The following is a 10,453-nucleotide window of genomic DNA, read 5'->3' as shown; positions in this document are numbered from 1 at the left end:
TACTAGGCTTTATTGTATTGATTTCGATCGATTTAATTGACCAGATAGTATTGTTTTGATTGATTCGATTTGATACGATTGATTTGACTGATCGACTGATTTTCTACTATTTACGAATTCTTCTGAGATTTGAAGTGTATTAAGTGAGCTTGATGGACTTCTTCCTACTATTTATTGATTCTTCTACCGCTACATTTACTACTGATTTGATTTCCGTATTTGCATAGATTCATTGATCATGTGCAATTGACTGTTATGGACTCGACTGATTGACATGCATATTGTTTCCAGTACCGTGCTTTGATTTCAGTTATAGGTATTAGGTGACCTGCTGGGCTTTTTGAAGCTCATTATATGTGGTTAATAATTTCAGGTCCGAGCAAGGGAGCAGGAATGGAGATTGATCGAGACTGTCAGACGAATCATTTCACTATGGATGCCTGGGGCGTCATAAAGGTAGCCCTAGAGATAGTTGGCGTAAGCTATTCATGATGATGATGAACAACTTTCATAACAAAATCACAACTATGGTGGGTCATAAATAAGCAAACAAGAAATAACTTACCATTCCACCAGAAGTTCATCAATCTCATACCAGTAAGGCTTAGAACTACTCTTTCCACTCACAATTATGAGTATAAGCCCCCCAAAGCTATGTATATCAGCTGTCTTGGTTACTTAGGTGCCAAATAACCACTGCAAAGGTCATTTCTTAATAAGAAAATCAATTATACCTTTCATTGTTAGTTTTTGGAGTCATTTGAGTTGAAAAATTTATTGTCTACTACCCTTATTTCTACACAATCCACTATAGATGGTTCTCATGAATGCTAAGTATGCCCTATTTTAAGATCTATGTGTTATAGTCTCTACCTGGAGTTTAAAAACCAAAAAATATTGTGTTATTAGCTCATAATTTTTATTAGAATATAATATAAACAAATCACTATATTAAGTGGGTATGTAATTTGGAAAAAAAACATACATTTACTTTTGTTTAGTAATATGTATTCTTTATTTAATTTTCTTATAATTCTATACTTTATATATGCTTATTTACATATAGAAAACATTACTTAATGAATAAGATCATCCACTTCTCTCCTCATAACGTATGCTTTCTGATAATATTAACTTGGTTTGATAAATAATATGATGGCATTTAAAACCAGCTAAATGCATCAAGAGAAATATAGTGGAAGCATCTACAATGAGAAAATGAGGCTGTTCTTCACTTCTAATATTTGTGATTTCAGTTGCAATTAATTGAGTAATCCTCCTCTCTAACTATTCATTATGATTCTCAAAATATTTATACTCCTGCTATAGATAAATATAAATAATGCAGAACAAAAGAGTAAATATCTTGTGGACAAAAGTGAAAATTGAACTATAAGCTACTATATGCCAAAACATCTTAAGAATTCTTTGAGATTGCAGACACGTTTTATAAAATGATTATTTATTGAATAGAAATCATTCAAATCAAATTTAGGCTTCGTTTAGGACGACTTTTTTATTGATTCTTAAAGCAGTTTTATAGTACAAAAATTAATTTTTGTACTAAAAAGTTACTTTATGAAGCAATAAAAAAACCACCCTAAATGAAACCTTAATTTAGAAAATGAGACACAATGGGAAAAAGCTAAGTTAGAATGTATGTACATATTGTGAGATAGAAAGTAATGTTAACATTAAGAATTTAGTTAAAATAATGAAAAATTGGTTCCAAGTCTTACTGGCAGCATTATGATTCTCAAAATATTTATACTCCTGCTATGGATAAATATAAATAATGCAGAACAAAAGAGTAAAAATCTTGTGGACAAAAGTAAAATTGAACTATGAGCTACTATATACCAAAACATCTTAAGAATTCTTTGAGATTGCAGACATGTTTTATAAAATGATTATTTATTGAATAGAAATCATTCAAATCAAATTTAGGCTTCGTTTAGAACGGCTTTTTTATTGATTCTTAAAGCATCTTTATAGTACAAAAATTAATTTTTGTACTATAAAATTACTTTATGAAGCAACAAAAAAACCGCCCCAAACGAAGCCTTAATTTAGAAAATGAGACAATGGGAAAAAGCTAAGTTAGAATGTATGTACATATTGTGAGAGAGAAAGTAATGCTAACATTAAGAATTTCGTTAAAATAATGCAAAAATTGGTTCCACATAAAAAAAAATGATTAATAATTTCAAGATTATTGTAGCACATACATCTAAAGGCTAGCCCAATGCCCCTATTTTGCATAACATTTTCATAAAGAATGTAGCTTCTGAAGACTCTTCATAAGAAGATGCAATGATAAAGTGGTACAGCTTTGTTCCAAAATGCTACCAAGAGAGTGCCAGGTTTTTTATGTCTAATGATATTCCATTATCAAAAAATGAGATGGAATTTCCCTCTCAATTATTCCACGAAGTGGAAGATGATATCAACCATGAACAGAGGTAAGCAATCCAACAAGAGTTTTATTCCACTCCACCTTATTAAAGAAATAATAAAACTGGAGATTCCAACATTGAATATTATACGAATTTCATAATAACAGTAAATAAGAGAAGATTACTAGTCGTAAAAATAATAGCAAACAAAAAATAAAAAGCTCGGCTATGATAATAATAAATGATTGACTTACTAAAAATGTTTATTTAAACCTTTAGAGAGATGCTCGGCTTTGATAATAATTAAAAAAATAAGAGATAAAAGATTTCGTGATAGAGAACCCACCCAAGTTTTAAAGAGCCGAAGGAATTTCCCATGGCTAACCAATCTCATGGGCGTCACCTAACACCTCCAAGTCATAATGCTACAAAAGTTGTGACATAGAATTAAACATGTATGTCAGTATGTAATAAGCATCTACACAACCGAAAATAGGATTGGCACAATCTATGGATAAAAGAAATATTTGTCATAGTTAGCAAAAAAAGCATGCAGCACAAGTAGAGGTGAAGATAAGAGAGTCCATAAAGCCTCTGTACAAAAATATATATAATTGTTGCATCCTGGAACATTTGTGTTAGTAGAGATATATATAATTTAGCGTCCTAGCTTTATACGGAAATCCAACACACCTACAGAGAGATTCAATATTCATAAGAGACATCATAATTTTTATGTGGAAACTTCTGAAAAGGGGAAAAATCATAGGGCCTTGCCTAGTTTGAATAAATTTATTAGTGTTTGTTGTAAATTACAAATGATGTCCTTCACCAGGGGAAGTTTTTGGCTAAATGTAGCAAATATACATCATATAGAATACTTTGTATGATTGGGGCTAAAAGAACCTAATGTCATGAGAGTTATTCTTAAGATAGTGTTGACAAGTATGTCTGATTAGTAGAATTGTATTTGGGCAACAGATGTCAAAGGGACCGTAGTCGGTAGGTGGTGGAGGTCGGAAGGACCGTAGTTGGGCGATGTTGGTCAGAGGAACAATAGTCAACAGCTGACAGAGATCAAAAGAACCTTTGTCGGACGACGATGGTCGGAGGAACTGTAATCGGCATGCAACGGTGGTCAAAAGGATCGTAGTTGGGAGATGATGGTCAGAGGGACTATAGTCGGTGGGCAATGGAGGTTGGAATGATCGTAGTCGGGCAACGATGGTTGGAGGGGTCATAATCGATGGTCGGAAGGACCATAGTCATGTAACAATGGTCAAAGGGACCGTAGTTGACGGGTGATGATGATTGAAAAGATCATATACAGAAGACGGTGGTAAAAAGGACCGTAATCGGTGGGTGACTGTGGTCTGAGAGATTGTAGTCGACAGTCAATGATGGTCAGAGAAAGACCTAGAAGAGGCTACCAGATGGAGGTCTAATGACGATGGTCTGACAGAGGACAAGCAGCAGCAGCCTGGTGGTGCGAAATCATTGGCAGTACTGCTTAGGTGGAGATCCAAAATTCTTTAAACCTCAAAGCTCTTCTCTTTCTCCTCCCCTTCATGTGAAGAATGAGGGTCTATTTATAATTTTTTTGGAGTGACATGCTCAGTAAATATGGAGAAGATCTAGGATAAATTTAGAGTGTTCTATTGCACGACCAGTTTCAATTCCCTCAATCATAGAGCATTCATTAAAATTTTATGTCTTAATGATGTTGGAATTCAACGATCTTAAGCTTGTTAGATTCGTCTCATCGAGCTGCTCAATTCAACCATAAGCATGTCATATTTGGATAAAATTTGATCATCCAATTAATTCATTGAAGCTTTCAAATAGGCTTTGGTTCTTTGATTTATGCCCATTTTGACTAGGATTGGATCGAATTTGGTGTCGTTGGATTCTTTACCTTGAGATGTTCAATTTGACAATAAGTATGTTGAAATTGAAGCTTGGATCATTCCAAAATTAATTCTTAAAGTTTTCAATTCAAATTCACATTGAGATCCATGCTCGATCAAGATAATTTTTTGTGACATATCAATAACTAAATAACAATATAATGAAATTATTTTCATTTTGTTCTTCGTTGAGATTTAGCATGTCTAATTTTCTTATGTACAATCTGGTTTTTAAGAATTGAAATAAAATAGAACATAGCATGATAAGAAAATTGAATTAAAAAAAAAATCAAATAGTTTTATAAAGTTAATCATGTAGAAATATGGCGATTGGCAAAAGTCCAGCAGTTGACCCCTACAACTCAAACTACACGTAAAAGGGTTAAAATGACGAATTAGGTAGTATGCGGGTTGGCGCACGCGATGCACTACTTAAAGAGTAAAATGACCTCCAAATGTTAAATGGACGATGACGTTGCGATCAGAACATCAAATTCTGCTAGGTCGAGACACCTCACAAATGAATCGAAGAGATCGGTCAAAAGGGACGACCAACATCCTAAATTAAAGCATGAGACTGATCAAATGATGTCCGATTGACAAACAGACTTCGTTCTTACGTCAGGAATATCGCCGACACTTGAAATATATGTTTAGCACCCTGGGCGCTAAAAGGTTCCCGTAAAAGAAGCCAAATAAAGCTCGAGATCTGAAGAATCATTAACACGTGACCCTACTCCTTGCTTTAAGGCAAAAAAGGAGGTTCTCTGATCCTCCAGTCAAGGTAGTACCGTCAACCAGTTACTTTTTCATTCATATACATAAAAAGCTAACATAAAGACTGCTACTGTTTAAAAAAAAAAAAAAATACAAGGGAAGTAAAAGTGAAAGCAAGAGTTCTTGAAACACCAAATTGTCCAAATTACCTCCTCTTTCCAATAGCCTGAAGCCTTTTTCTTTTTAGCTTCCCTTATCTTCTTCTTGATTGCCTTGAATAATTATTAGATGCGGAGTGCAGATGGGGAGAGCACCGTCCGCACAGACTCAGGATGCCAAATGGTACCTAGCTGGGTTTTATACTGGTGTGCGGACAGTTCTCCCCGTCTATATTCCACACCTAATAATTGTTTGATTGCCTTAGGGGCTGTTTGGCAACAAGTGATATTTAACTTAATTGGGATTTAATAAATCCTGTAAATTCGGATTTAGTATATTCGAAATGGGTTAAATTTTGAAAACGGTTCGGTATGCTAAATATTAAATCCTGTTAAATTCTGTTAAATACTGATAAATTGTTTGGTAACATATTTCAGGATTTATAGCAGTTAGGAATTTAAAATTGATGTAGATATTTTTTAATCAAGTTCATTGCATAAAATATAATACCAACAATTCGAGTTCATACGATATTAATGAAAATTTCAAAATAGAGAAAATTACAAACTATTATTAGCAAAAAAGAAAGAAGAATTCATAAGTAAGAGCAATCTTCAATTCTTTGGTTGAGTTCATATAGGTAGAATGTTGAAAAAAAAATTTCTCACGCCGATCGATTTCTTTGACTTGCAATGTGAAATAAAGAAATGAATGGGTAAATTATAAAATATAATATCACTGCATTTATTTTGAAAAGAGATGCTAACAATTAAATTTATATATATTAATCTATTTTGATTTTAAGGTTTTTGTAATTAAATTATCACTATATTAATTTATAATTTTCAATATGGTACAAGCATCTAATTGCATCACACTCAAAAAAACAAAATCAAAATTATTTGCAGAAAAAAAAAAAAAAAGGTTCTCCACAATACAGTGTTTTAAATAGCATCCGTTATTTGAAATTAATATTATTGCAAACTATTCAAAAATCTTAATAAGTAGTTGTAAACTGTACTAATTTCGTATCAAACAATATAGTGAAAACAATATCAAATCTTTTAGTAGATGTTCTCTATGTACAAGCTGACAAATTAGCCCTTACAAAAAAATTTATAATCTAGTTATTGGTGTATGTAATTCCCAAAATAATTGAAGTTTTCTTGAAAAATGTGACGACACGGGCGCCGCGTGAAATGTATCGCTCGAACTCTAAATCCCGTTAAATCCGACTACCCCGGGGATTTACTTAATCCCGGATTTAAGCCGTATATCCGTACCGAATCCCGGGATTTAACGCGCGCACAAAAACTATTTGGCTGGATTTAGCATAAATCCGACTTAAATCCCGCTGTAAATCCGATACCAAAGAGCCCCTTAGGTTGAACTCAAAAGGTCCATCTTTTCTTTCAGAAATTTAAGGTGTGACTTTTTTTTTTTTATTGTTAGTCTTTTCTGTTAGTCAATATGATGAGTTTTCTTGTTATCAATTGATGTCATTAGAGGTTATATTGTATGTATCTGTAAAGAAAAAAGAAGGGGGAGGAGATAAGACCACTGCAGCAGCTTTCACGTGAGCCACCTATAATCCTACTTCCCCTCTCCTATTTGATTTAGTTAAAACAACCCGTGAAGGTGTAAGGAATATCTGCTATGTACCTTTTCTTTATTTTTGTTGCATCACTTTATTTGTTGTCTTCTTCCTTTTGTTTGCAATTAAGCATTATTTACCATTACCATTACATTAAATCAGGTTATACCCTTCATAACTTTTGTATTGTTTGTGAGTGATTTATATTTGCAACTTCATTGTCCACCCCAAGTTACTATTTGCTCGCAAGCAAGTGGTATGTAAGAATTTGATTATCACCACTCATTTGATTGTTGCACGTAAATGAGCCATGCTGAAAGTTGCAAGTCTTCTAGTGTCACACGAAGATGACTCAAAATCTTGTATGATGAATTTGCTTGATTGGCATTTACATCCAAATTGAAGTGACAATATGATGTTATGGATTATAAGCATGTCATTATATTTTTTTCCTTGATCCTTATCTTGTATTTCAATTGAGGTAATCACTTTGCTAACTTACAAGTTTTATTTTGAGTTGTGCTTCAAGGAAGCTTGAGCATCATTTAAATAACTTGAAATACTTTAGATCCTAATGCAACAAACAAAACGGCTCCCATGATATAAAATATAACGCTCAAAATTTAAAATACATATCTTAAAAAGAATAGTTTTTCCCCAATTCCACGCCTTTCAACTCCTCCATTCCAGTGGTCAAATAGCAAACGTGCTAATTAAATGCTAATCAACTAAAACCTGCAGTAGCTGTATACACTAAACCCGCTCTCGATTGGCATTTCGGTTTCTTCCTCGAACAACAATCTCCTTTATTTTCTGAGGCATATGATCCATGCCTTAATTAACTATTATATTTCCTAAAAGAGACCTTAACCAACCGAAATTAGTTGCAGAATGGAGAGTTAAACAAATTAATTTATTAAACTTTGTAGTAATTACTATCTTATTCTAGAAATGCTTCATAAGATGAACAATTGCGTGACGTTTCATAAATCCCAAGCTAATGACGGGTTCAATTATTCATTAGTGCTCTATTAAAAGAGAAATTTCCTCTTGGAATTTTAGCGCTTAAACATGTTTTGGCTTTGTATTAAATTAGCTAATTGGTGTTGGTCTCAGGTCCTTGTCGGATGATAATTAAGGTGTTCTTTGGGATAGTTTTAGAACCCTGATTTTTCTTTGCTTTACAAGAAAATTTTATACAAAAAAATAGTTTACAGAGCGGCAATAAAATAATCCCAAAATAAGGCTTTGTTTGGTACAACTTTTTTACTGCTTCTTAAATCAGCTTTCTAGTTAAAATATTTTAATTATTGTACTAGAAAACTGCTTTAAGAAGCAGTTAGAAAGTCGTCTCAAACGAAGACTAAGCCTAAATTGGATGTTTCAAGTTTCAAACATCGCCGCCCGTACGTATAGATATTATCTATGACTTCGTTTATATGTACTAGAAAATTGCTTTAAAAGGCAGTTTAAAAGTCGTCACAAACCAAGCCTAAGTCTAAATTGGATGTTTCAAGTTTCAAACATCACCGCCCGTACGTTCACCGCCCGTACGTATAGATATTATCTATGATTTCGTTGGTGATAACATTTCTTACTGCTTTCAGAAGTAATTTTTTAGTATAAAAATTTTCAATTCAAAATATTTTTGTACTGAAAAATAACTTCATAAAATAGTAAAAAAATTATATGATACAAAGCTTAATTATGTGTGTTTTCGTGGATTAGTTTAGTATAGATGTGATGATTAGCTTAAATTGGGCAAAGCCATTTAACTTTGGATCATTATTATCAAAAATAAATTGTTCAGTACTTACTTGTATTGAAGTTGAGAATAACCATATAAATTGCTAAGATGTTAACAGTAAAAAGATGAAATTTTTATGGTTGGCTGTGGTAATTAATAAAAACTTTCAGGAAATTCAAATATGGTCAAAATTTATAGATGATTTTTTTCACTTAACCATATAAAAGCCTTTCAAGAAGTTTACGATTTGTTATGCCAACATACATATGATCATTGTAAGCAATTTTTGTTAGGAAATACTCATATGAAAGTCACATGAGACAATCACATCAAGAAAAAGCATTTAAATGCATGAAATATTAATATAAAATAATCATCATAAACATAACACAAATAGCATTTAAGATGAGCAGTGAGTCATTGCACTGTTAAGTATTACATGATGTGCATGAATTTATGGTTTGAATTAGGAGACAGATTTCTAACAGGCATCCTAATCATGAGCAAACACCTCATAGGGAGAAGTGTGATGAATATGTTACTTTGACAAGCTTTTATGAAAATAAATTATTATCTTTCTAGGATGAGGATGGTCCAAAATAATATCGAATATTTTTTATAAGCTATTTTTGTTGCTCCTCTTCCTATTATTCAAGAGTTAATTATGCCACAAAAGCACTTCTTGTGAATTAGTGTTCAACATCATCTTCTTGATGGATGACACTTCTTTTTTTTCAACTGAAAGTACTATAAAGCATCTACTAAAGAGACCGACTTAGTATGTCACCCATAAAATCAATGCAATTTCAATTCAAATTTATTAAAAAGTCGCCCCACTTGTGAAACCTCTTAAGTAAAAAGAAGATAAACTCTTAAACATTGAGGTGCCTTTTGGTGTAATGGCTAGAATTTTCGTAAGAAACTCCGTAGTTAAGCGTGCTCATCCTAAAGCAATTAAGAGATGGGTGACCTAGTGAGAAGTTACACCAATAGGATAAAACCATGAGGCTCTTAGGCCAAAGTAGATAATATCTAAATAGTTAAGAGTTTGGGTTGTTACAAATGATATCAGAGCAATACACCAGCAAAAAAAAATGATAACCAAGTACCTTACAAGAAAAAGTGTTACGACATGGGAGCCACCTCTTGAATCCTGTATGGGCAAAGTGCTATGTGACGGGAGTCACCACTTGAACTTGTAGTGGCCACCTCAAGAATCTTATCTGCCTGGTTGATGATTATGGAATGATGTTGACGAGGATGTCAATTACTTAAGTGGGGGAGATTGTGAACCCCTTAAGTAAAAAGAAGCTAAACTCTTTAACATCAAGATGCATTTTGGTGTAATGTCTAGAATTTCCGTAAAAAACTTCATACTTAAGCGTGCTCATCATAGAGCAATTCTGTGATGGGTAATCTACTGGAAAGTTATACCCACATGGTAAAACTGTGAGGCTCTTAGGTCAAAGTGGACAATCTCTTGGGCTATCTGTTACACACCCCTCAATTTAAGATGTCGGAATGAAATTATTATAAGGGCAAGTCATAATCCAACCATATAATATGTTTTAAGTCAATTATGTCTCTTCTAGCTATAATATATATGGTGAAATATCATCTTGTATTTATTACCTTCAAGAAGACATCCTCAAGGTAGTTCTCAAGAATATGCATAAGAAAAATCAGTTCTTATTTAGAAAAAAAAAAAAAAATTGGCTCATTAAACAATTCATGAGTTCTTAAAAGCCACTCAATGGCTCAAATACCTTGTTGGACATGACTTAAAGGCTAGATAAGAGATACTACAAGTTCATTGATCACTTAAAGTATGAGAAATTAGACCGTTTATTCTTATTCTTGATATCTAAGTGGGACTTCTCAAATATGTCTTAGACATAAAGTAGTGGCCAAGATAATTGGTCAAATTCTAAAA

Source organism: Dendrobium catenatum, unplaced genomic scaffold (assembly GCF_001605985.2).
Source record: "Dendrobium catenatum unplaced genomic scaffold, ASM160598v2 fragScaff_scaffold_71, whole genome shotgun sequence".
Taxonomy (NCBI): Eukaryota; Viridiplantae; Streptophyta; class Magnoliopsida; order Asparagales; family Orchidaceae; genus Dendrobium; species Dendrobium catenatum.
Note: the sequence above shows the minus strand (reverse complement) of the source record.